Here is a 23,114-nt window from a genome sequence, read left to right on the forward strand (position 1 = left end):
ATAATATTGGAGATCTTGTTACAAAAATGTAAAAGTTAGGTTTGAAAATATCTCAACTTACAGAGATCTGCTAATGGATTACTCCAGATTTCACATTGTTTAATCCTCTTTATCATTTATAATGTTTGAAACTGATAATATAATGATTGGAGAAAAAAGGATTCTAAGAGTAATGGGTTTGTTTGTTTTGCATCTTGCCATCATCCTCCTCTAAATGTTGCCCTTGGCCCTTTTTCCGCAGAGATCGCCATAGAATAGTAGGGCAAGAAAGCAGTTAGCAGATGCGGGTCTCTGCCCCTCTCAATGCCTTGAGTTGAGGGAGATAGATGCAAGCTCGAACGAGAAGTCTGGACGTAGATGGCGATCAGGCTTTTGCATTGAGTTAACTCGCTACTGAAGTCTCCTGCCTTTCCTTTTCGAAGAACCAAGATATAATGATCGGTCCCTGTGTCAATTTCAAATGAACATTTTTGGTTTTTTTTTTTCTCTTATATCTCGTTAGCGTCATAATTGTGACATTTTTGAGTTATAGTTTAAAAAAAGGGCCAAAAATCACATAACATTTTTTTTCATCGCAATCACATGTATTGGAGATAGCGTCGCAATTGCGACGACATCAGGCTAAAATTGAAAAAAAAAAAGCCAAAAACACATTACATTTACTTGTCGTCGCAAATTGATCCCTAATGTATTAGTGTGCAAGTTGATGTGATGAATTATTACATGTGAACTATTGTATATACAACTTGAAATATAGATAAGACTTATATGATGCCATATCTGATGTATGATCAAAGAAAGTATGAATAACAACAATGAGAAAGTATTGTATGTATATCTACTCTTGTGAAGAACTTAATTGTATAATTGCATGTTAGGGCAATGGACTCTTCTTGCATACATTGTATTTGATCTATCAAATCCTATCAGGGTTGAAGCAACTCCTAATAGGGTCGAGGCTTCTAACAAGGCCTAGTCCTCTAACAAGGGATCAAGACACTATATGTACTTCATAGACTCCTAACAGGGTCAATATCCTTAACATGATCCTTTTGTTTAGTGAATCATCTTGTGGGTATCATCTCCACTAAGGTTTTCCCTAGTTAAAAAATAATAGTGTTATGAGTTCTCTATGTGTATGGTTATATTTATTGTTCAACATTGTTGGTTTACTTTCATATGTAAGTAATAAAGCAATTAACAATGCTCAATTGTTGAAGTTGTAGAATATCGATTCACCCCCCCACCTCTCAGTATTATCTATTTATAACACTCATCTGCAAGATTGACCCTTTAAAATATATGCTATCACTAGGGTAAACTTTAAGAAATCCCCCTCTAGAAAAAGATATAAATTATTGGCGAATCTTTCATTATTTTGAAAAATCAAATAGTTTTTATCGATGAATCTCTCAATTTTTTAATTTTAAATATTATTTATATTGGCGATTATTTTGGAATCATAATTTTTGAATAGAAACTATTGGTGAATCTCAATAATAATAGGAAGTTTGCTAATCGTCATGGAATATTACAAATCAAAATTAAACTTGTTTTATCTCATGGAAATTATGAGGATAATTACATTATATTTTAAATCAATAGTGAAAATAAGTATTGGTAATATATCCCTAAAGTAACTAATAATTATGATAATTATTTGTGAATTAATTTTAATTTCTTTGATAATATATAATATTTAGGTGAATCAAATCTAATCATATATCAAATATAGTAATGAATATTTGAGTTTAATTTTTTTAATAAAATAAATTATTGAGTGATTTTAAATATTTTAGAACTAAATTTAATAAAAATGTGGTGATTTAGGTTGCATTAAATCTTAAGTTACTAGCAACAATTTTCTAAAATTCACAAAATTACGAATATTCACCACTAAAAAACATCCTAGCTCACAAAACCCACAAGAAACCTAGCGAAATGGGTAATGCTCCTCAGTGAATTTAATATCAAATATGTTGATAGAAAGGAAATCAAGGGATAGGCTATAATAGATCACTTGGCTAATGCACCATTAGTTGATACATATCCTCTAATTATGGAGTTTGCAGACAAACATCTTTGCATAATAGAAGAACAACCATCATGGAAGTTATACTTTGATGGATCCTATACCTCTTGTGGGTTAGGAGGAGGAATATTATTGGTTATCCCTCAAAATGACTACATTTTCAAAGTATTCAAGCTACAATTCCAATGAACCAATAAATCTCAGAGTATGAAGCTCTAATTGCAGGGCTCAAGACAATAGTTAAATGGAACATAACCAAGCTACAAGTCTTTAGAGACTCACAATTAATTAGAAAACAAGTGTTTGATGAATATCAAACAAACAATGACAAGTTGCTACCCTACCAAGAATTGGTCAATCAATTAAAGCAACATTTCACCAAGATCCAATTCACATAGGTACCAAGGATACAAAACAAGGCTTCAGATACAATGGCTACCATCAATTCACTCTTGAAAATTCCTTGAGAAACTACACAATATGAATTCTTAGTTGAGTAGCTACACAAGCCCGCATACAAGGATGACAAATCAAAATGAGTATGTGTCTTGGTTGGTCCTTAATCCCTGTGGTACCACAAAATTTATGCTTATCTAAAAAATGGTATCATATCTCCTCACCTCACATGAAACCAATGCCAAAACCTTGTTCATAGAGCATCCTACTACACTATTGTAGCCAACACCATATATCGTCAAGGTTATCATGATACTCTCTCTAGGTATTTAGACCAAAGTGAGGCAACTATGGAATTAAAAGAGGTACATTCTAAACTTTTTGGTGCTCACACACTAGCACATTTTACCCTATTTTTAGACCAAAATTTTTGACCATCTATTAAAATGTTTTAGATTGGTCAGAATATGGAAGGAAAAATATGTCTTTTTTTTTTTAAACATTCCCATGTTGGTCAAAATTTTGACCAACATGAGCTTAACATGTTAAAATAAAAAAGGGGAAAGTTAGGGTTTATTGTTATGTTTTAAAGAGCATGCACGAGAGCTACACATGTATTCCATTTGGAGCGTGGGAGCTACAGGAGCACAATTCTACACTCACTTTCATCGATCTATGACCCTATTATGCATCGCAAATTTGGTAGCCACCCTATTTTAGTGGTAAGTTCTTTAGACATGGCCAAAGAATATCTCAAGGTAAATGATAAATCCTTTTCTTCCTGCCCTAAGATTACACAAGCCGAGCATTTAGGGTACAATTATTCTATTATGGGTTGAGCTCCTTAAATTTTCAATGGCATTTTGAAAAATACCAGTGTTATCAAAGCTTCCATTGACATCTAGTTTTTTATTATCAAAAAAATGTAGACAAGGTTGGATTGCTATGAGATTTCTATAGGTTCATTGCTAGACACACTTTAAGCCTTCTTGTTTAGGGAAATATGGTAATGACTCAAGATTTATTGGTTTAGTGATTTTTGTTGGGCTTTATGGAGTGAAATTTCTTTATGGATGAGAGAAGCGCTTTAATTGAACTTTAAGAAGCACTTTGTAAAATTGACGAGGGTTTGTTTATTGCCAATGGCTTAGGTTTGGTATGTATTTTGGAAACTTTGAAGAAGTATTTCTGCCATTAGAATCCCCAAATTACAACTCAATGATTTCAAAAATTCTCCAAGGTGAGCACATCAAGAACAATTAAAGGTTCAACAAGAGAAGTATCCTGGAAATGACAAACTAGATTGTCTTCAACAAATACAATCTGCATAATTACAAAATCCAAACTAAGTATCATGGGCATGTCAATAGAATCCACATCATCTAAAGCTCTTGTTTTGGCACATGTAGCAATAATGCTACCAAAGGTTGTGTGATTTAGCTTTACACTTGCCAATTGCATTTTCTTGAATATAAACACACATGTTATATATGTGTTTAAACATATATACTTATATGTACATATGTAGCAAAAACTGACACCCTTATTTCAGGCACTAAGAAGATATAACATCGTAATTTGTTTGCCTAACAAAATCCATGATGCTAGTTCATATTTTTATAACTTTTCTCTTGTTAATATTATTTTTTGTTAATTGATGTTTTTATAAAAGTTGCTAATCATTTTGTTTCACATAATGCTTCAATACCAGTTAAAGCCATTCTAAAAAAGAAGGATAGCAGCAGTGCTAAAGAATTTGATACTGACGAATCTAAAGAGGGCACTATGAAAAAGGTATAGAGGTGTACTCTATTTGTAGTTGAGGTAATTTTGGACAGCATTATATTTCATCATGTTTAATGTATTCTTTTTCTATATGCATTTAAAAAACAATGTACTTTTTCTTTGAAGCACACAATCTTGTGATCCTTTATGTATGCCTTTATGTGATACATGTTACATATTTGATATTTTTGCCATAAAATATGTCTACAATCAAAAGTTGTTTATGCAAACATGAAGGATTTTCTCTATATCTAAATGGGCTCACTATTCATAAAGTTTCTTGATTTCTTATTACTTATTTGATCCTTTTGCCAATTGTAATTCTCTGAAAAAGATATCACAGTTTTCATTTAAGGTTATTTAATATCCTCTTGAATTGTTAATAGAGATTTTAAATGTACTTCAATTATCTCTCTGAGGGAAATTCTATTTAAATATTTTTTGATTGGGGAATGTAGCTTTTTAATACCCAGTTTCTTGACCTCAAATGTTCAATTATCCTATTAACTTGTTATGTATTCATAATAAAATAAAAGATGTGGTCAAGTAGTTAAGCTCTTGTTTAGGGTTTATGGTGTGCCTAAAATTTCTTTTTAAACTTAAATGCCACTTTTTTCTTGATGTTGTTTCTAATGAAGTCCATTCTTTGTGTGAGAATATTAACTAGTTTCTCTTCTATGAAATTCAAGTTTCTTGTTAATATATTTTGTATAACAATTTTACTATATTTTGCATTTACAGAATGCTTCTATCCTAGTTAAAGCCCACCCAAAGAAAGACACAAGCTTTGAAGAATCAGATAGTGAAGAGTCTGAAGAGGATATTGTACAAAAGGTAGATTGCTTAATCTCTTTGCAATGAGGATAATGCTAATTAATATACTAGTTTGCTTCAAGTTGTTTTTATCTTTGGATTTTCAAAAATCCTAGGTAGAATGCCATGTCTATTCAGCAGGCATTTGATGCTTTTGAAGTATCACTCTCATAGTTGCATGCATTGAACTATTTTCATATGTAGATTATTTGAGTTTGTTCCTCAAGAGTGAAGCATTTTGTTGTTCAAATACTTTTTTCTTTTTAATTCCTGACATATATCAAAGCATCTATTTATGTGTGATACTACTGGTTCAATTGTGAAAAAGTATTCGTTGACAACTCTTATTTATTTACACAACTCCTTTTTTGTTTTTCTCATGCCTGACTGCATGTTTTATTAAACACATATTATTAAAAAATTAAGTACACTTTGCTAATTGTTTACAGTTAAGTTAGTTCCTCATTTGAAATGACTTTATGGGGTGTAGTTGAAATTGTATTTTTAAAAACTGATTGTTATTTTCATTTTTGATGATATAAAACATGTAGTTTAAGATATGGTAAATGTTTAGCTCTCATTATTGGTCATGTTCTGTAACTTGTTTGATGGTTTAGTTTTAAGAATGTTTTTCTCAAAAGAAAAGTCACTTATTTATTAAAATAATCTTTGTTTCTTATATGAGACATATACTTCTATGAGATGCTTCTTATGTGAAAACAATGTTAGTTTCCAAATGTGACAATTGGTTGGTTCAACTTATTTTCTATATTTTTGAATTATAGATGAAAATACTTGTGTTTAGGAAGTGTTTTAATTTTTTTAAAATGTCAAAAACATGTTTCCAAACCCATTGCTAAATCAGTATCAAAACAAGAAAGCTCCAGTAAAGAAGAAACTTCAAAGGATAGTGATGATAAACCTACACCCCAAAAATTGGAAGCAAAGGTATATTGCAAACATGTGATAATACTAGATAGTATTGTAGTTCCAAAAAGATAGTCACAAGGCGATGAATATTATAAATATTAGTGAATTAGAATGCATAGTGACTCGAATTATGTTTGTGTTAAACAAAGTATAGTTCATTGTCTCTGCACCAGAAAGAAAATTCTATGGAAGCATTTTAATATTTTTCTCAAATGTTAGAAACTTGTTTCCAAACCCACTGCTAAATCAATATCAAAACAAGAAATCTTCAGTGACGAAGAAACTTCTAAGGATAGTGATGAAGAACTTGCACCCCAAAAATTGGAAGCTAAGGTATATTACTAAATAGTATTGTAGTGCTAGAAAGAGAGTTCAAGGTGATGAAATTGGTAAACATCAGTGAAATAAGATGTGTAATGTTGAGTTATGCTTGTCATGATAAACTATAGCTATTGTCTCTGCACCCATTAAATTGATGATCTTGTTATACTATTCTAGCAACGTTTTTTTCCCCTTTTGTGCATATATTATAAAATAGTATTCTTGTACAGGTTTCTATTCTTTCTCTTGTTATAACCAAAAAATAGAATTGTTAATTTTTTTCAAATTTTAGAAACTTGGTTCGAAACCCATCGTTAAATTGATATCTAAACAAGAAAGTTCTAGTGAAGAAGAAACTTTTGAGGATGGTGATGAAGAACCTACTCCCAAAAATTTGAAAGCTAAGGTATATTACATATAATGTGTAAAATATATTGAAGGACTACAAAGAGGCTTTGAGGTCTAGAACATTGGTAAATGTTAGAGAGTTACGGTGTGAGTGGTGACTTGAGTTCTAATAATCTATGAATAGAGATTATAAACTATAGTACATTGTGTTTGCATCAATTAGATTAATAAATCTTATTAGACTATTGTAGAAATGACTATTTTTCTCTTCTACATTCTATTTTAATTTGTATTTGTGTACAGGCGAACCTATAGCTAATGTTTGTCAAATAGACAAAAAATGGTAAGCAATATTTTTAATACATTTTATTGATTCTTTGTTTCTTATGGAAAAGTTAAAATCTTGATGCGCATAATACACAAGGGAAAGCCCCTGCAAAGAATAAAGAGACCAGTTCTGAAGAGTCCGACAGTGAAGAAACTAAGAAAGATATTAATCAAAAGGTAGTAGTTGAACTAGTTTCTTGAAGATGCTTCCTTCTAGTGTTTCTACTAGTTTCAGAGCAGGGATTGCAATTTATAGGAAAAGCTATGCAAACATTTAGGAATGAGGATAGATTCATATATAATTTTATTAATTATAAAATTGTCAATCCATTGTTTAGAAAAGCTTAGGAAATAATGTATTCATGTGCTATATTATTATCAGTATCACAAAGGTATGAGTTTTTGAAGGGTTAAGCGATATACTCTAAACACATCAAAAAATAAGTTAGAAAACAAGCCTTGATGCTGAATAATTCTATAGGTGGAGGCTACATTGTTAATGGAAGAGGTTGTTGTGCAGTTCTAATTGATGTCTAAGTTAAACAGTAAAAGAATGGCAATGCTCAATAGGGAATCTCTCAAGGATTTAACAAAATTCTTGAAGTTAACCTGCATCTCCAACACCTGTAGGGAATGGCTCCTAGATTTAGTGGTGTCAATATTTGTAAGATAATTCCCCAATTCCTAAGAAGGGATGGCATTGGACATATTGCCCCAGTTCCCTGATTGATCCCATAAAAGACCTAACTTTGATTGCTTTCTTTATATTGTTTCTGCTTGTATTTATTTTTTGTTTTCCACATTCTAATGAATCATTAGATGTGATTTTTTACATGCAAAGAGTTGAAAACTATATGTACTGATTCAATAATATCATGTTTTGATTATCTATTTCCAATAATGTTTGACTATTGATATTTAGTGGAATTTAATGTAAATGTGATGTCTTTTTAGAAACACAAAGTTTTGCCAACTCAAGTTACCACTAAGCCAAACAAAAAATCAACAATCTCAGAATCTTAGAGGGTATAATAAACTAGGTAGTTAGTTTAGGTTGCATTTAGCTAAGGTTGCTACTTATTTTTCTTAATTTGTCCCATTTAATTAATTCCTAGGTTTTTTGTGAATATTTTAATTCTACTATAGAAACTTCTAGTCAAAGCTCCTTCAAAAAAGGAAGAGAGTAGTTCTGAAGAACTTGATAGTGAGTCTGAGGAGGTGAATGTTCCTCAAAAGGTTAATATCTATCTGTGTTACTAGTTTTATTCTAAATTGTCTTTTGAATGGAGTGTTAACATTTTGTTCAAAACTTTCCCTAATACAAGGGCATAGAGAATAGTTGCAGAAGAGTTACAAAGGAAATTTCTTTCAAAATTAATGTGATGAGCACACAATAATATTAGAAGTAATAGTCAATAAATGGATGGTGTATCCTATGCACATAAATAGTTGTACAAATATATTTGTTGTTTCTATTGCTATTATTAGGTAATATGAATGTTTCTCTATTGTTCTAGATTTACTATCATCTTGGGGGGGATGCAAACTACATCCAAAATCTCAAATCTCTGATATTTGTTACAGTTATTGTATTAAGGTCAAGTTTGTCATATATCAATATTGGAATTATTCTATCCTACCTTCTCAGATATTGTCATTTTTCCCTTGGACTGATTGCACATTTTGTGTCTAGATAAACTATTTTAAGAGTTTCATCAATGGTTAACTCGATACTCTGTTATACATCATTACAAGGAAGAGAAGAATGGTAAGTTTCAGATCAATGTTGATTTAGTAGTAGGCTGATCTTTTGATAGGTGAAGCTCAACTAAAATTATAAATAGAAATATCCAAAAAGGAAAGCTAGTTTAGTGGTTATTAATAATTGTTGGCATTCTATATTATAATATTTTTATAGCTATAGAAATCCACCAGTCTCCAAAAATTGAAAGAAAAGAACTCATGCAAGCTAATAGGAAAGGGGATTTTTTCCCAGATCAACCTAGGCAAATAAATCTAGGAGAAATCCAAGTTAATCTTGCGGAAACCATATTGAAAACATCCAGAAAAGAATATTTATGTCTTCGTTAAAATATTGCATGATACAAAATATCCAGGGAAAAATGTATTTATGGATAACCAAAATACATACATACTCTGAATTTTTCTTAACATTAATATTCAAAAAATTGACACTCAAATTATCCACCTATTTGAAAAAAAAATCCATTTGTGGATCCAAAATTGAGTCAAGACTAAAACATGATAGACAAGGCTTGTTAAGTAATAAATAACCAAACCATAACAAAGATCAATTCTCAATGCACAGAAATTAGATACTCTAATGTAAATTTTTCTTTTGCACTATTTAACATGTAATACTTTTTTCAATGTTTTGAGATTACCATATTGGTATAGAGGATATTGTATATTACATAAATGCAAATAACTTGAAGTTATATATCATTGCCTATTTTGTCATTTTTGAGGCTCCTTATCTGTCAAATTAAACTTTGTTACTTTTTCCCCTACATTTGTGAGCACTTTTTTGCAATCTATCATTCTTTTCCTTTCATCTTGATGATGCATTGGAGTACTATCTTTAAAAGTTGATGTAGAAAACTATGTCGATGTAGAAAAAACTATCGTTGCATTTGCATTTTCTTTTAGAAACAATCTTGATTCCAATTACAGGGACTCAAGATATTATGTCTCTATCTCTGTGTTTGTATTTATATCATTTCTTCAAAGTTACTAAATGAATGACAATAATTCAATGAGCTTTTGTCAAACGTTAAATTGTAAGATCTAAATTATTGATATATGGGTATCTACATTTGATTCAGTTGTTTTGTGATGTTGGGTTGCGTGGCCTAGACCACATCCCTTCCAATTCTAGGTTTTTGGTTCCCTAGAATAAGAGAGGGCATAGGGGCGGGTGGGAGGAATGTAGCTGTTCCACTTGGTGAAAATCTCAACATGAAGGAAGAGACCCATGAATAGCTAGTGGCATATGGAGTATCTCTTTTATCCTTGGATAAAGGATTGAGTAAACTAAATCGAGGAACCCAGTCAAGTATTACCTCCTATCTATAAGAATGTCTAATGCCTTGGAGTTGAATCAAAATGATACTGTCAAGGAAAACCACATGATTTGATGGTTGATTGTGAGGTCGCTTCTCAAAAGATTAACAATGATCCTATAAACAAAATTCACCATCATTACAAATTAACCATGTTGGCCCTTTTGTGCAAGGTTGAGAGTAAATGTATGTTATAAGGAAAATGGCTAAATAAATTTGCAGATAGCCTTATGCCATTGTAGGTCAACATAAACACTACAAGGCTAGAAGACTTGAGTGACCTCAAAATTTATTCTTTGATTCCACCTGTAGTACATTGATTGAATTGGTCAAGATTTTGTGTAAATATAGGTAGTACCTCTTGTCCCAGTGTTAGGATCCAGTTTGTAATATTTTAGACATGGCTAGGGCTTTAGAGAATTATGTGACTTATTCCTATAATAGTTACTGCATACTTATATACATTAGTGATGTTAAATATAGTTTTAATATTTTATCGTGTGTTACAGTAATTGGTACTTGAGTGTTAAGAACAATTTCTGACAATCTGATTGTAATATTTAATCCTATTTTATCTCTTCTTGAAATACATCATAGTTTAGGCATGGTTGGGGCTTTAGAGAATCATGGGACTTATTCCTATAATAGTTATTGCATACTTATATATGTCAGTGATGTTAAATACAATTTTAATAGTTTACTGTGTGTTACAGTAATTGGTACTTGAGTGTCAAGAATAATTTCTGACAATCTGATTGTCATATTTTTTCCTATTTTATCTCTTCTTGAAATATGTCTATATTTAATTATTCATATCTTCTAGGTGAACAAGGATAGGATACTATGCAAATCTAGGTAGAACATGGTCCAAGGGGATTGGGAGTAGCTTGGCTTTGACCAAGGTTTTTGAATAGTTACATACGATTTTAGTTAATACAACGTCTATCTTTTAATTGCTGATCTTTTAATTTTGAGTAACTAGTATTTAATCTTTTTTAAAAAAAAAATTGATCATATTCTAGAAACTTGCCCCAAATCCTATTGTTAAGAAAGGAGGCAGTAGTAGCGAAGAAGACTCTTCTAATGAGAGCGATGAAGAACCTACTTTGCAAAAGCTAGTACCCAAAGTATGTCATGTTTATATTTTATTTCTTATTTATGTTTAGCTGATGGTGATATGCAATCATATTTTCTATTTGGGGATTAAATTAACACATAAATGCCTTCTAGAAAACTCATGCCAAATCAATTGGTAAATAGGGAAGTAGTAGCAGTGAGGAGTCGTCCTCTTCTGAGGAGATTGATGAAGGGCCTGCACCTCAAAAATTAGTTCAGAAGGTACCAAACATTTTTTTCCATTTGCCTATATTTTGAGATTGCTAGGTCTCCTTTGTTGCATGTCCTCTCTTTTGATTAATGTGGCTGAGATTTATATATCTTAAGTTTAATATTCAACTTCTTTACATTTTGAACATGTAGCTTGTCTTATGAGGATATTGCAAAGTTTTTCTACCACTTGACCTTGTCCCAATTGTGACATTTGCTTTTACATTGGTGTTTTTTAATTTTTTTGGAAATTTTTGTGATTGGAACAATTGCTTGGCTTGTGTACTATTTCTAGAGTTACATGGTTATTTTCTGGTGTTTGTGTGCTTCAATATTTAGTTTGTGTGAAATATTATGTTTGTTGTTTATGTTTGAGGACATCTAATGGCGGCTGTTAGAAAACTGTTATTGTTGTCAAACAAGTACCAATGAAAGAAGTATCTTGTAAAGGGAGTGGGCAAACCTTTACTCACATCAAGTAATATAGATACTAGAAATGGCAGTTTCAATCTCTTGTGTTTACATTTACACCATTTAAGTGGTTATTAGGTCAAAATAGAATGAAAGAAGTTTGTTCCATTAATGAACTAGTGTTGAACTGTATAAGATTTCTTGCTGAAATAGAAAACATGTCATTTTTCTTTCTCATTTGATAGCTTTTGTTTATGCCAAATCTTTTTTTGAAAAATTGTATGAATATGTTCTTTACAATTAAATTTGGGAAGATGTAGGCCAATATTTTAAAAATTCAAATAACATTTTTGTTTGGCATGGTTGGAAAATCATGTATTTCTAGGTCCACATGAGTACATGATTCTTTGGTATATATCCAAATCAGCTAGACTTGCTACTTGTAAAAAGTTTATTGCCAAAATACAAAACATTTCATTTGTCTTTCTCATTTGGGGTAGCTTTTTTTTTATACCACCTTTCTTTATTTTTGATCTTTGGATTTAGTCATTACCTAAAAATTCATAAGGATTAAATTTGAAAGGTAAAGCTTTTTCTTCTGTGCATATAAATTCTTATGTATTTGGACTTCTATTATTCTATTAATTACTATGTAGTTTATCTTACATGTAATTACCTCACTTCATATTTCACATTTTTGATCATTGGATTTATAGCCTATAATCTCACATGGAAAATATTTGAAAGGTAAAGCTTGTGTTTTTTTCTCTATATATATTCTTGTATATTTCATAATCCTAATAATTACTATGGTGTTTCATATTTTTAGGTCACTAAAATGCAACAACTGACAAAAAAGGTTGAGGGGAGTAGATCTGAGGAGGATGAGAGCTTAGAAGAAAGTGACAAGGAGCCAAAGGCCAAGAAAGGCATTAATGTAAAAGAACATGCCTTCATTTACCTATGATCATTTACATCTATGTTAATTTCTAAAGAGATTCTTCATATTATGAACAAGGTTAGAATTTAAAACCTATGTTTATTTTCTTGTAAATTTTATTGAATTATGTTGTTATAAATTTCATCAAAATTAGAGTGAGTTGTTTGAGTGCTCCAATATGTTTTGTCTTATGCATTTCTGGAAGAAAACATTCCTTAGTTATTCCTTTTGATTTGACTTAGATATAATTTTGATCTTGTTGCTTATCAGTGGTTACAATGGTTGTATGTGAGATATGTATTTTCATGTTTGAGATATATTCTTGGATATAGTTGTATTTTTTGCAATTCTTGAAACTTTCCAAAGTAAAATGCTTTTTCCATTTTTAATGGTTAATTTTTTTACCATTGCATGTCAAGTCAGTAATGATCTTTCCTTAATTATATTTTCATAGTTTATCTCTTGCTTCCTTCAGTTAATTTAAGACAAGTTTTTCCATATGCATTTTGAGATATTTGCAACATGTTAGTCATAAAAGAATGGAATTGGTCTTAAGCCATTCCATCTCACATCCTTTGTCAACTTAATACTGTGATATTTCTTGGATAGCCCTTAGTTGATCAATAGGACTGTCTAAAAACAATGGTGAGTCCTTAATCTCCACACCTACATTTCTCTTCATGGTTCTTGATAGTGAAAATAGCTTAATTACAAGCACATAGGGTCTAGTTCATTCAATACAAGAACATAAGAGGACTCTCTAAGTATGATGCTATTATTGCATGTTGAGATTTGTTAAGATTATGTATTAAGCTCAAGTAGACTTGAACTTAAGACCTCCCAAATGAGAAGCTCACAATTTATCATTTGGTAAATCCAAGAAGGCCATGCAAAGACAAGGGTTTTGTGGATGATATTGTTAGTGAATTTTTCATCTAAGCTCTTGAAAATTGCCACATTTCCATCACCCAAGAAATCCAAACTAGTAAACTACTTAGTTTCTTCAGTAAACTTGCCATTATCATCTACAGGAGATAGTATTGGAAGCTTATATTTCATGCTAGTCAAAAAATCTTCTTGGTTATGGCCTAGAGAAGTATGAACCAGCCCTATTCTAGATTCTATCATTATGTAATCTCCACCCACAACACTTCTTGATATGTGTCCCTTTGGATACTCCAACTTAGCCTTAGCCAAAGCTGTGCCAGATGAGGGACTCCAATGAATCAATTTCTAGCCTCTATAAATGTGGTTTTGAAAAAACATCTGCCCAAATACTTCAATCTGTGCAGCTTTATACTTTGGAGCAAGTCTCAGATAGGGATTGTCCCACTCTCCCCATATTTTGTATCTACTAAATGATTTCCTTTTAGCATATAACTTGATGTGCATAGTTGCCAAGTTTTCTTATTGTATCAGGCAGATTAATGAAGAAGCATATTAGTTACTATCGATGTTTAAGATAGTTTGATTATTTACTGTCAGTGTTTTTCAGGCATTCTATAAAATAGTTCACATGCCTTGCATATGATTTGACATTTTTCATGCATCTTGAACTCTCTCATCTAGCTAATGATGGATTATAGAGAGTGATTTGAAATGATGATGCTAAAAAACACAAAATCAAATCCAAAATGAACTTGCATTACAAATGGATTGTGGAAATTTAATATTGTTAATTTTGCATGCATGTCTACCAGGACAATCACAACTTAAACATATATATATGGAAGAGTTGTATAGCTCCCTCTACATTCATCACTATTTCTCTAGCCCATAATTTCCACAAGGTAATGATCAAGCTAAGGAAGCTAACAAAACCTTACTCAAAATCCTTAAGAAAATTGTCAATGATTCTGGACATAATTAGCATCTGTAAATCAACCCAACCTTATGGGCTTACTGAACCTCATTTTGCACATCCATAGGAAAAATTACATACTCCCTAGTCTATGGCACCGAAGTAGTCCTATCAATTGAGGTTGAACTCCCATACTTGCACATATCTTTACGAGGAAAAATATCAAATGAGGACTACAGAGTCACCAAACTCACTGGATCTACTAGATGAAAGAAGGAAAAATGCCTATGACCACCTCATAGTCTATCAAAATTGACTCAAGCACAACTTCAAAAAAAAGGTTCACCCACGAAAATTTCAAGTAGGTGACTTGGTCCTCAAAGAAAGCATGAAAGTTTAGGAAGATTGAGGGAAGAAGGGAAAGTGTGAGCCCACATGGCTTGGTCCATATATTGTCACAAAATCTTTTGGCTTAGGAGCATATCATATATCAAAACTAGAAGGTGAAACTTTAAATGATCCCACCAACATCATTCACCTCAAGAAATTCTATGCTTGAGCCCCTCAATGTATCCTACAAATTGTGAAAAAAATCAAATAAATAAATTAATTAAAGAATAAAATAAAAATTCAATGGTGAAAACTTGGCAATTCAAGCACCTTGGATAGCTACCTTGGTGAAAAACTAGTAAATAGGTGCCATGTGTACTTGGCCTTCCCATTATCTATTAGCAATCCACACCTTCCTACCCTCTCAACTGACCTAATCATCCATCTACCCATATCCCCAAGATGTTTCAAAATCACATGATCAAAACACTTGTACAAAACTCTATACTTGCAAAAAATCCAAAAACGTTATACTCTATCATGAACCATATGTACTATAGCTCCACCATGTATGATACCATCCCTAATCTTGACATGTACTATAAACACATCCAAATGTAACATATCTTGTATACTCTATCAACAACTCTGTCACATTATCCTTCACCCTCAAAACACATGCTATACAAATCTATCCCCTGTACATATACTAGTACATTTGCACTTGTTTTTCTACCAAATTTTTTGACCAAAGCTATGATTCCTTCTTCTTTTTTTTTTTTCATTCTCACAATGGTCGAAAATAAAAATTCTATGCCCAATTTGGTCAAAATTGTGACCAACCTATGTTTTCCCAAGTTGAATTTTGACCAACTCAATGTTATAACAAAAAAACTATGTTTCATTCATTCACAGGTAAAATAGAAAAAAATCATTCATTTATAGGTATTAAAGGTATGCGCGCGGGTAGTAGCACAATTGGGATTCATTCATGTGTTGGGTGGACTTTTCTCATTTTGGCTCTGTACAAATTCAACTACATACGCTAAGTCTAGGCGTGGTTTTAGGTTCTTTGACTTCTCTAGAGATTCTCTTGCAGATTGCACACAAATCATTTGATATGCTTACATGTTATGCACAGTGATGATTTGTTGGAAGCCACTTTGAGAATGAATATATGTGATTTCCTATTCAATGTCATGAGGATCCACTTTCAAAACACATTTTCTTGTTGTTGAGGTAGAAGGAATCAAGCTTGGATGATGCAATACAACTAGAGAATGTTTCTTTGAAGCATTTTATGGCTTCCGATCACCTCCATTATCCACAACTATGAGCTCATTCTTTTGGCATTGACACTAGTAGTTTAGGGTGAGAAATATACCTTCTAGTATGTTCCACATCATTTTATTCATTGGAGAATATTTTTTCATTTTCCTTATGTTTTTGTGTATTCATTGTCTCTTCAATTAGAAGAAAAATGATTTAGATTAATTTGATCATTTCTTTGATTCTTCTCTTACTATTAATTTTTGTGGGGGTTTCAAATAGATAGATCCATGTCTAATGTAAATCATGGATTTAGCCAAAGTGTTTAATTTAAATTATGGATTTTATTGTACCAGTTTCCTCTCTTTCAGTCATTGCAAGAAGTTGGTTGTGAAAGTTATTCTCTAAATAATTCATCTCCATCTTCCTCTACATGTTACTATTGAAATAGTAGGGGAAAAATTGAGTTCCTAGTTAAAATTTCATAGCTTTTCATAAACCAACTTGAATACCCAAATTTTGTTATAATCATTACACTAATTCTCTCACCCACTCTAGGGTTCCATATAATCACATAAGTTTGATCAGTTCAGCAAAACTATGAAGCAAATTTGTCACTGTTACTTAATGGTTATGTACATTTAATTTTAATGGGCATTAGTTCAATTTCTATAGCCTCACATCTCTTGCCAATGTTCCTTGAATCCTAAAAATGGTTGAACAAATTCCTAAGATTTTTGTACCAAATTTATTTAGCAAAATTCAATATGAGACTTATGTTTATACTCAAGTGTATAATTTATCATTCAGTGTCCATTAATCTAAATTCCCCGACATCCATTCTCTTGAAAATACACCCTAACCCTAAACTAATGTTTTCCCAAGTTCTTAAAAATAAAAAATTTCATACAATTATTGAAGAGTAAAAAAAGAAAAATGCCAAAAATGCAATGTAGTGGACGTGTAGACAAGTCTTCTATCGAGTAAGAGTTGAGTCATCTACCTAATCTATTTTAATCACTTTCCTAGTGAAAGAATCATGAAAGTTATCTTTAACATATTGCATAATAATTTCCAATAGAAGGCACTGATAAACAAATAGGTTTAGAACTAAATTAGAATTATGAGTTTGAATTTTCCTTGAAATAGTTAGTAGCAGACATCCACTTCAATAAAGGGGGGGGAGGTTGTGTGATAGTCCATAAAGACAATTTTCATGTCTACTCATGTGACATTATACTCTATGTTTACTTCAATAGATTCTTTTGAGATTAGGCTTGAAATATTCTTGAAGGTTTATAAACTTACATAGCAGTAATACACATGCTTTACTTTAATAGAACTAAAAATAAATTAGAAATCCCTTTCCATTATTATGTCGATGCAAGATCGAGTTAAAATATGAACCCAAAAAATTTGTGATGTGGAGTGATTTTACTTCAAATGTCCTTCTAAGCCTAGCAATCCCTTCATACAAACACTAAATCAATAGAAATAATAAATATAGGCATTGCAATGAGAGGAAAGTGATGATCATAAGTGTCTAAAAGTGTTAATGGGTAAAAGAAAAGGACGTAGAATTAGTTTCCCAATAATAGAGGAAGGAAAATCTCAGCAACAATTAATGGGTAATTCATATATAGAATTTTTGAGAAAGAAATGAATAATTCATGATAGAATCTTTGAAGAAGAAATGGATAATTCTTGTTGTTATGATCAAGACAACAATTTTAGTGAATGTCTACCTCAAGAATTCAGGCCTACCTAATAATTGAGAATATTTTGTTAGCCTTATAAGAATAATCTTCTCCTTGGATCTTAATCTTCCACGTAATTGTTTCTATTTTTGTGATTACTTTTTTTTTATTCTAGTTTTATAGTAGTGTGCTCTTTCAGTAGAATATGTTTATATTATCGATTTCAACATGCATGATAAGGTAAGAACATATTGTTTATTAACTACATCTTTTATAATCTATCCATTCTCTTTGTTTGGGTCATGGTAAAATTGTATTGTATACAAATCTTTTGCAAATATTGTCATCACATTGCACAAAACTATTTTCCTTCATTATCTTGAGTCAAGGCCTTTTTAAATTCTCATCCATTTGTTTGAGTGGGGTATATTAGGTAAGATATGTTGTCTCTTTTTATGTGTAATGTTGTTTCTCAACATGCACTTGAAGATTTCATTTATAACTTGGTTCTTTCCTTGAATATCAAAGATGGTCATTCATGGAGCATCTGTAGGTGTTGTATTTAGCCTTGTTGCAACTAGTTGCAAGTTCAATCCAATTTTAACAAACTATTTTTTCAAATTTGATGTCTCCTCTAGTTTAGGGTCTATTGCCAGATTACTAGTATTGGACATGTTGAGTATCTTTTCATTATTTTCAGAAACATGGTAGTTTTTGAGGAATTATGAAACTCTCAAAAAATTAAACTCACTAATCTTCTGAATCTAAACTTAGATTTATTGAATTATTTGAACCCTCCAAACTATCTAATTCTGTTGAACTTCGTGAACCTTGGTACAACAATGACTTCAAATGCTACCCTTTATTTAAAAATTCATCTTTACAAAAAGATTCCCATATTATGATAGCATGCCCAAAAAATTAATGGGATCTAAAACATAATGCATTAGAAATAACTTATTTTAGAAAACATATGGGTTGCACTAATACAAAAATGATATCAGATGGGAAGTCCTTTGGATTTGACTATATTAGTGATAGTATTTAGGTATGTGTATAGGTAAGTGCAATGGATATTGACATATAATCAATGTATTGAAATATTTCACTAGTATATTTGCACTTTTTTTTGTACCAAATTTTTTTACCAAAGCTATGATTTTTTTTTTTTCAGTTTTCATCCCCATGTTGGCCAAAAATGTCCTAAGTTTTCCCAATTTGGTTGAAATTTTGACCAACTTGGGTCATAACAAAGAAAAGATATGTTATTATTATATGTTCATGCATTATATAAGCTAGGCTTCATTCCTGCATAGGTTGAAAATTGTGGGTAATAGGCTTGCAGACTGCCTTCTGCTCCTTCCCAACCCCAATATACTATTATTCATTCATGTTGGCTTACTCTGTTCTTGGGTTGGACTTGCTCGGTGGGTTGGCTTACTTCATTACTGGGTTGGACTTGCTCAGTTCATGTGAATCTCACCTCCCCATCTTCATTCTTGGGTTGGACTTGCTTTGTGGGTTAGCTTACTCTGTTACTGGGTTGTACTTACTCGATTCAAGTGAATTTGACCTCCCCATTTCCTTTCTTGGCTCCCTTGTTTGTGAAGGGAAATTTTTCTTTTTGTATGGGTAGTGATTTTGGTGTCATGTCATTGAAGGACTACCTTAGGATTTCAACCACCTCTTTGTAAATCATTATTGAAGGATCAAAGAAATATGTGGAAAAGGAAAAGTATGTGGTAGTAAGCCATATGAATGATGATCAAAACCTTAATCTCGGAGGATGAGGTAAGCCCTCTTTAGCTACTCTTCTTGTTGTTCCTAATGAAGACTTGTCCACTTATGTTTGAAAGGGATAGACTTAGGGATGTTGACATGTTTCTTGCGATTCTTAATCACTCCAAACTTCCTTTTCATATTTTATGAAGAAATTGTTGCAAAATGTGTAGGATAAGAAATTAGAGCTATCATTTTCTTCAAACATGTTGTCACTGAAAGATGTTATAGAAAAGAATTTTAGAATATTAGCCATGCTTGTTTCAGGGCTATTGGGTGGACTCTTAAAGCCATTATTAATGATATTGCAACATTTTCATGTCTCAGGTGGATCCACTATTGGGATGGATAGAGAGGTAGCTAAACCAATAAAAAGACTATGGATTGCCAGAAGGATGGGAACTTAATCCTACATTATCGATCCAACACTTTGCATCAAAACTATGTGAGCCAACTACCTACCATTTATCGTAGGTATGGTTTTCTAAGGCTCATTTTGTAGTGATCGATTGATGGAGGAAGAATCTACCTATTCTTACAAATTCCTAAAGGGTTTATGCAATTGATCTTCTTGGGTATTGATTGATACTCAGACAAGCTCAATATTTTTGACAAGGTATTGCTTATAACATTGTTTTAGCCTTTCATGTATTCAATATTGAATTTGAATGCTTGCAAGTTATTCACCAATTTTTTCTATCTACTATTTAAGTCTTAGAATTTTTTGTCTTAGGAAGAATTTTGACTATTATGGTCAATCTTTACTATGAATTGCTTGCAATCAATTATTGTCTAAACTTTGCAAGGGAACACATAATTAGTAACATCTTACCATTGATCATGTTCATTCTATGTCCTTGTGTTTTCTACTCTCAAAAGCTATGGAAAGATAAAGAAGAATTAAATATTAATATATTATCAAATGAAAAGGCTCTAACACTAAAAAGACAATACTAGATCATATGGGCCCAACCAATTTTGGTGAAATGGATATCTCTATCTTAACACTAAACCAAATGAGCTTAATTATTCATGCTCCTAGGATTTGAGCTCCCAACAACAACATATTACAACATAATTCACAATAGTTATCCTCTTGACCAAAAAAACTGTTCTGCTTATAGTTGTAGAATATTAATGTTTGACTAGTTAAAATTCTATTCAACAAAGCCCATATTTTACTATATTTTAAGTATTTTTGTGGGCATGTTAAGAATTTTTTATTTCTATCTTCATTCTTAAACCACAATATTTGGCATTCACATCTACCCTCATATTACAGTCTTCATACAGTCTTGGAACTAGGTGTGCTTGATTGATTTTAGTGCAAGTCACATATCTTGTGATGTGTCCAAAATAATAAGAATCAAACTTACCAAATATAATTCATTGTCTTTGTCACATAGTGGGCATGCAATAAACAAGAGTGTAGTTAATACCATTTCAATTTCACTCATTCATGCAAAAAATTGTCTTCCTTTAATTACTGTAGTAAATATTGGACTAGGTAGAAACACATATAACAACATGCACCTCTCCATTTAATTCCAAAGAAAGGAACACTCACAAACACAAGTACCAATAGTTCCAAGCTCAACAATAAGAAGACATGAGACAATATATTAATAAAATTTGCATGTTAATTGCTCAAGAATCATTATAATAGCGTCTGCCATATTAGCCATGAAATATGAAAATCAACATAAAAAGGAGAACCAATTAATAGAACAGAAGAAAATCAAAAGCTACACAATAAAAAATAAGGTCTTATGAGTCAAAACGTAAAGAAAACAAAATTAATGTCTTCATTCGCACCTAAATTACCAATTTTTAGCATTATAGATGCAACAAAGAGTTGTAGAAGTTGTTGAGATGAGTTAAACAGTATACACTTCCTTTGACAATTCAAAAACTTGAGTCACCATTCATAGAATCGTACTCTCTCTCTGGCAAACCTAATAAAGGATGAAGCCATATAATAGTACCAAAAAGCCAGAAGTTAACAACCAGATAAGCTTGTATTTAGAATCTTTATCCCCTTTTACATATTGGTTATATTCTGTCAAGGATGACTTTGGCTCTCCTACCTTGTGCATTTTCATAACAATGTCACATCCCCCAATAAGATCACCTTTGTGATATAACAGTGGAAATTTTGGCCAATTAGAATAATTCTTTAGGCCTTCTCTAAATTCTTCATCACTCAAAATGTTAAAATGACCAAAGTCTAGACCATTTTCATTCAAAGCATTTATAATCTTTGTGTTGAAGCCACATCAAGGGGCATTAGGTGTGCCTTTCATAAAGAGCATGAGAGGAGGAGAATTAACTAGTTTTTTCAACCGATCATCGAGTGACTCTACCGGTAGCACTCCTTTTTCGGAGGCAATTTTTTTTAGCTCTCCACTTTTGTGCATTTCTATCATGATATCTGATCCACCAATAAGCTAACCTTTTATCTACAACTATGGATAGCTAGACAAGTTAGAATATGTTTTAAGACCTTTCCTTACCTCTTCATCAGTTAGAATGTTGAATCTCCCAAATTCTAGCCCTTCCTCTCTAAGAATTTCAATGGACTTTTAACTAAAACCATAATGTGGCTCTTCAAGAGTACCCTTTATAAATAACATGATTGGGTTGGAATTAATGATGTTCGCTTGCTAAGAACTTAATGATTCACTTATACCAGTTGAGTCCACTATACTACCATTATTAGACTCTGATATAGCAATATCAAGTTTGGGTTTAGTAGAATTAGCTTTTACAATTAACTCACCAGACTCATGAGTGGTTAAGAGCAAGCCATGGTCTTTAAACATTAATTTTAGTTGCCCACTTTCATGTAGTTCAAGGGTGATATCACAACCTCCAAGTTGCTCACCCTTACAATACAATTGTGGAAAGGTCAGCTAGTTGGATAATGCCTTCAAGCCCTCCCGCACTTGTTCATCTCTTAGAATATAAAAGCTTCCATATTCCACACCCTCTATTTTCAAAACATCCACAACCTTTCTACTCAATCCAAATCGTGGTTGCTCAGGTGTTCCTTTTATAAACAACATGACTGGTTTGGAATTCACAAGTTGTTGCCATTTTCTCTTAACTGCATCACCAAACTCTATATTAGTTTTAACAGTTTGAGGTGACTTATATATTTGTTTCATTGTCTCGATAACTATTGAACTAGCAGGACTAGTTGTCTTGGCAATGTCTATGGAACCAGACACCTTGGCCACTTTTTTAGCCAATTCTAATGGATTTTCACCCTCTAGTGTATCTACAACCTTCCCATCCTACAAATATTAGCATGTATCAGGGTGTTGAAACTCCAGAAAAACACTCATAACTTGATAAATGGGAAAGAAAATTAGAGATAAACCAAACATGCAACCATAGTGACGAAGGCCTAATTTTTTTGAGTACCATTTTCTAACATAGGAACATTAGTCTGGATTTATTATCATTGATATCATAGTAACAAAGTTTGTCTTACCAATTCTACATGTAGACTAGAAACCTTAGC

General features: G+C 31.8%; 1 pseudogene; it reads right to left on the reverse strand.

Moving 5' to 3' along the window:
* Positions 1-200: 200 nt before the first annotated feature.
* LOC149534750 (monothiol glutaredoxin-S11-like) lies at positions 201-22,985 on the reverse strand (annotated as a pseudogene).
* Positions 22,986-23,114: the final 129 nt, after the last annotated feature.

The sequence above is a fragment of the Cupressus sempervirens genome, chromosome 10 (genome assembly GCF_028749045.1).
Source record: "Cupressus sempervirens isolate cs-2001-9-10 chromosome 10, ASM2874904v1, whole genome shotgun sequence".
NCBI classification, from domain to species: domain Eukaryota; kingdom Viridiplantae; phylum Streptophyta; class Pinopsida; order Cupressales; family Cupressaceae; genus Cupressus; species Cupressus sempervirens.